Raw genomic sequence first — 6,425 nt, 5'->3', positions numbered from 1 at the left:
CGCGGATGAGGAATCGAAGCTGCGACCTGGGATTTTGGTTAAAACTGGGTTAACCAATTGTGCTAGCAGTCATTTGTTATTATAGAAGGAGAAAAATTCTATTTAAGCAGTAGTTAGGAAACAGAGAATAATAGGAAATAAAATGGTTGCAGCTGGGATTCGAACACGCGAGTCGCGCCCGAAGCAGAATGCAGCCAACCAACAGACCAGCCGCGGGTTTGTTAATAAAACCCGAATCAAGTTGTATTTAAGCAATAGTTAGTTAACAGAATATTAAAGTTATAAGAAGAGAACTTAGGTTTTCCCCGTGACAAAATCTTCTCCTCTCCTCCTCTCGTGACGGCGCTTCTCCTCTCGGGCGAAAACAGAGACGAAGCTAGGGCTTCGTCTCCGGCGGCCGGCGAGCACCCTTCTCCGTGAGTTCTTCATACCTTTGTGATCCTCTCGTCGAGGAGAGCAAGAAGATACCAAGAGATCGTCGAGGAAGCATATATCCGAAGCCCTAGAAGCCTCCTTCTTCTCGGTTGTAAGTCCAAGAACAGCGAGGTGAGTTGCTTCTCACCTGCAGTAGGAGTTGTTTCGAGCTTTGATTCGTTTTCATGGCTTTCGGATTCTTGTTTTCTTTTGGATTTCGAAGCAAGTTTGAGGGGTTTTGTTTTTGATGCTTACTGCCATGAACCCTAAAGAAAGAAGATTGGGAATTCATGTTTTCTGCCATGTACCTCATTCCAGTTGGTTAGATTGGGGAAAAAGAATGATGGGTTTAATTTGGATGATACTTGTCATGTTTCTTCTCTTGTTTTTGGTAGATAAGGACATTACCAGTGGATTAATCTGTGAGGAACTTGTTATATCTTCTTTTAGGATTTTCTAGAAATTTACTGGTAGTCATCAGTAGATTAGGATTAAATGACAGATGATTATGTTTCCTCATGTTAGCTTTTAGGTTCACAGATAGCTATCTGGTAGGGCAAAAATGGAATTAATTTGAGAATTAGTGATGCTGTTAAGGAATCAAAGGCTTCTAACGTTTTAGATGGAAAGGAATGAATTTGGATTGTTTCATTAAGTATTTGGTTTAGGTATATTTGACTTCCCTACAGGCTTAAAAATGCTGAAAAAGGTAGCAGAGATTTGATTACAGTTCTATAATTAAAGAGGTATGTTTGAAGTTTTAATAGGCACGAAATTTCAAGAGGTATATGAACAGTTGGCTTCACATAAGGTGTGAAATAAGCTTTAGAGCAATTCTCACGACAAGAACAGCCACAAGGTGCATGAACAAGTTTATAGTGCAGTTTTAGTTTTAGTTTAAGCTTGTACGCAGAACTTCAATCATAGAGCAGATTTTGTAAGCTTATAGTGTAGTTTTATTAAGTATTAGTGTGCAGATTTGATTAAGGATTAGTGCAGATTTCATTGTGTTATTAGCTGGACATAAGCAGTTTCCTTTGCAGAATTTAAAGTGCAGATTTCATTGTGATGTTAGCTGGACATAAGCAGTTTCCTTTGCAGAATATTAAGTGCAGATTTAGTTTAGTTCTTTAGCAAATGCAGATTTCATTTATGCTATTAGTAGAGCACGAGCAGTATTTCTCATTGGCTATTGGAATGACATGAGCAGTCCTATTTTTATAGCATGCAGATTTTTATAAGTATGTAGATTTTTGATAGGCTTAATATGCAGATTTTTGTTAAGCTTTGCATGCAGATTTAGGTTGAGCTTTGTATACAGATTTTCAGTACGCAGGGTGTGTTCTAGTGCACACCAACTGCTTGATAAAATGCTTAGCTCAATATAATGCTACAGTAGGCATTTTAATAGCTCAGTTAATGCAGTAGAAGCATTTAAAATAACTTATTTAGTCTTGCTTCAGCTTATATGGGACTATGGTCCAATGGGTGGGCTCCCACAGTCGCCTCTAGGTTCAGATAACCTAGTTCTAGGTTCAGATAACCTAGTTAAAGCAAGGTAAGAAAATTAGCTATGAAATCAGTATTTTATTTTCAGCAGTGGCACTGTACTGGATTAGATATCCATTGGGTTGGACTCCCACAGTCGTCCCTAGGTTTAGATAACCTAGTAAACCCTACTAGACTTGGAACTTGCAATCCCGGGTTTAGTTAGGGATGCGCGCACAGCAAGTACAATTGCCGGGCCCATCAGCAGCATGATTATTATTTTAATCTATTATGTAAATAGTTTTCAAAACTTCACAAATTAGTTATGTGAATACAAGTTAGACTCAGTTTAGCATTAATTAGTTTAGCTTAGGTATCAATTCAGTTTCTTATTGATACACATGATAGTTCTATGATTAGCTATACATGTTTAGTATTTCAGTTAGTATGATTCCTTTATTGGTTTATGAGCATGATTTGCTATACATGTTTGGTATTTTAGTTAGTTAGATTCCTTTGCTATTTATGAGCATGATTATCTTTACATGTTAGCTTTTCAGTTAGTTTCTTTGCTATTTATGAGCATGAGCAGCTTTACATGTTAGCATTCAGTTTTAGCATGTTTTTATTTATATACATGCATATCGAGTTTTTGTGAGTAGGATAGCGCTCACTAAGCTTTTAGCTTATAGATACTATTTTCCTCCTACTGCAGATAAAGGAAAAGGAAAAGTATAAGAAGGAAGGCGACAAGGAGATGCTGTGACAGTGTGTGTGATGCCAGGACTATGGAGAGATCCAGAGTTCGCTAGCGAATTTTCCGGACCTACCTGTTTAGAGTTTTAGTTTATGTTATTATGAAGTTGAGATTGTAATTGAGTTATTCCGCACTTGTAGCTTGTTATGTCCTATCGTTGGAGTTCTATTTGTTTACTATTGCTAGAATAGTTTTTTTTAGTTGTTGGTCATTATTACTGCGTGGTTGATTAATATATAAATGTTCCAGCCGCCTGTGGCTGATGTATACATGCTATGTATCCCAGTTTGGGGTCACCGGTACAGGGGAGATGCTGCCGAAATTTTTCGGTAGGGTTTCCATATGATTTTTAATCATACCGGTTAAGTAGAGTTAGTAGTCAAGTAACGGTCATCCTTAGAGTGTAGTAGTAGTAAGAAGGGTGGTCGTTACACAAAAAGTAACAGTAAAATATTATAAAGTAACTTGGCAGAAAAATAAAAAATAAATAAGTGATACAGAGAATATAGGAATAATAATACAGAGAATATAAGAAATACAAATAAACTGAAAATCTCTGTAGACAAGCATAATTGCAACATATTCTGTCGTGTTGTATATATATTTACCAAATGCATTTTCCTTCCACATGGTTGAACTCTAAAAATAATTCAGAAAGTACCCCAATAATAAGACTGACAACAGAAAAACCCCAAACATAAAAATTTAGTTTTATTTGCAATTATGACAGATAATCATGTAACTAGCTTCAGTATTCCCACAAAAAAAAGATATGTAACATAACAATATACTGATACAAAGAAAACTAAAGGGATGACCATTAAAGGAAAGAATACCTTGAATAAAATGAATTCAGAAAGTTCCCATAGGCTCTGGATTAATCCTTTAAGTTTACTTTGATCATGAGCTAAAACATTGCAGTGAATAGATTTAAATCGAAGTAGGTAAAATTCTCATTTTGGCAGCCTGTATACCTCACGAAACCCATCTGCAATTTCACACTAGAGGTTGAAATCGAGCTCTTAAAAATCTTTAAACTTGATATACCAAAAGCTGGAATAGAGCAGGAGGCTATATTCAATGATGCGGAGGGATCGACCATGAGATCGACTGCACGTTCAATGATGCCATTGAAAATTGTATCAACCTGATCCTTTCCTTCATCAAGCTGCTGCTGCAATAACCGGCATCCGTGCTGGTCTTTAGCAAGGCAATATATTTGTTCTTTACTCATAAAGCTGAGACACTTTGTAATGGTTCCTTGAACAATCCTTTGGTTCCTTGGGGAATGAAGCCCCCCCAATTGCCGAGGAATTGAGTCTCCCTTAGAGATCTTCCGTGCCATTGTCACTAGCTGATCGCCAGAAACCAAGAAAGGTTCTCCTCTAATCATCTGTGAGTGAAATAACATATCAGATATTGGATAAGACCCATTACCAGATTGACTAAAATTGCCAGAATCGTTTCCCTGGAAAGGGGTATTTGGTCGCGAAACTTGACCAATTTTCAACTCTCTTGTTCCAAAAGAGGGATTCCCAAACAAGTTTACAACTCCAGGATAACGCTGCCGGATTTGAGGTAGAGACGCGTTCCCCTTCCCATTTACCAAAGAATCCCGTCCAAAAGAGTCGAGCGAAGACCCAAACAAACAACCCACTCGGTGATGGTTGGTATGGGGCAGGGAACGATCGATCGGTCCATTTCGGTCGGCGCCGAGACGGACATTGCGAAGGTTTTGGAGTAGGAGGGTCTCCTCCAACGGAAGCGAACGCTCCGCTAACGAGCTCGGAACCCCCTCAGACCAGATACACCCACCGCCATCCCCATGGAGGACCGACGTCGGCAACTCATCGGCGATGCGGAAATCGACACCGTCGGGTCTATCGAGGACACCACGATGACGAAGATGGGGAATCTCATCCAATAGATTATCGATATCGAGCTCCTCCGCTCTCTTTCCCATTATCATGTCTCGCTCCTCCAAGAGTCTGGCAGAATCAGGAAAGAAATGGGATAAGAGGAGGATTAGGGTTCGACGACCAGGATTTGTGGCACGGGGAGCCTTCGCGAAGGCGAAGAAGAAGAGTGTGGAGCAAGAAGACGATAGAAGGGGCTTTATATAGAGGAATGTGAAGAGGGCGAGCCCAGAGTACCGCAGACGGCGAGAAGATGCAGGAGTATCTAGGGTTTTCGACGAGAAGATGCAGGAGGAAGAAGTAGAGGACACTTACTGTTAGTGGATTTCATGTCGGAGGTCTTGCCGGTGAGGGCGTCCTTAATGGACTCGTGGACTGCTGCTGCTCCTACGCGGCTCCGGTGAGCGAGAGATTGTGAGAAAAGAGAAAAGAGGGACGGATTGAGAAGATAAAAGGGTGGAATACGGCGGCAAAAAACTTTCGAGGAGAGGGAAAGAAAAAAAGCGGGGCAAAAATTGGCGAAGGGGAAAAAACGGCGAAGGAAAAAAACACCAGTATTCAACATCACTTAAGACAACGGCTTTTAAAAACTGTTGTCGTAATCCCAAAAAAAAGCGCACATAGACAACAGTTTTCAAAAACTGTTGTTGTAGCATTTAAAAACCGTTGTCATAGTCTTAAAAAAACATAAATAGACAACGGTTTTTAAAAACCGTTGTCGTAGGCCAAAAAAATTGCTAAAAGACAACGGTTTTGGTTAAAACCGTTGTTAAAAGGTAAAAAGACAACGGTTTGGTATAAAACCGTTGTCGTTTGAGTGTTGTTGAATGATGTTTTTCTTGTAGTGTGGATGTAACGACCACCCTTCTTAACTATACTATTACACTCTAAGGATGACCGCTACTCGACTACTAACTCTACTTAGCTGGTGTGATCGAAACCACGAAGAGTCTCTATCGAAAATTTTTGACATTGTCTCCCCTGTACCGGTGACCTTAAAATGAGATACAAACATAGTATACATCAGCCACAGGCGGCTGGAACATTTATCAAATACCCACGCAGTTAAATAAGTATCAAACACACAAATATCTACTTACTAAACTGAACTCATCCTACATGCAATCTAAACAGAATAATCTCAAATGCATGAACTTAAAATACAACTCAAATGTTTACAATAACTAAAATGCGGAAACTAAAAATAAGGAAAGAAGACTAAAGGAACTCCTTTCTAGTCCCAAGACTTCCATAGTCCTGGCATCACACATCATCTGCGCCACCTTGTCGCCTTCCTTTATCTGCAGTAAGAGGAAATGTAATCTATAAGCAAAATGCTTAGTAAGCGCTATCTAACTCACAAAAATTCGATATGCATGTGAATATACTGAAAACTAAAACTAAATGCTCAAGGGGAAAACTACTCATGCTCATCTACTAGTAAATAAACAAACATACTGAAGTGCTAAACATGTAAAGCTACTCATGCTCTTCTAATAGCAAGGAACAATAAACTAATCTAAATAACATGCTAGCATAAAAGGGAACTAAACTTGCTGATTCTAAAACAAAGTGAAACTTAATTCATTTGTTCTAAACTTAGTCTTTTATACTTTTATACTTTTGTTCAAAAACTTATACTTATAATACTTCAAAATAATAATCAACTTTCTTCTTGGGCCCGACAACTATACTTGCTATGCGCGCATCCCTAACTAGACCCGAGATAGCTGGTCCCGAATCTACTAGGGTTTACTAGGTTATCTAAACCTAGGGACAACTATGGGAGCCCACCTCAAGGACTACTGAGAGTCCTACATACTAGGTTATCTAAACCTAGGGACGACTAT

This window comes from Zingiber officinale, chromosome 4A (genome assembly GCF_018446385.1).
Source record: "Zingiber officinale cultivar Zhangliang chromosome 4A, Zo_v1.1, whole genome shotgun sequence".
NCBI lineage: Eukaryota > Viridiplantae > Streptophyta > Magnoliopsida > Zingiberales > Zingiberaceae > Zingiber > Zingiber officinale.
The sequence above is the reverse complement of the archived record's forward strand: the minus strand, read 5'-3'. Positions refer to the sequence as shown.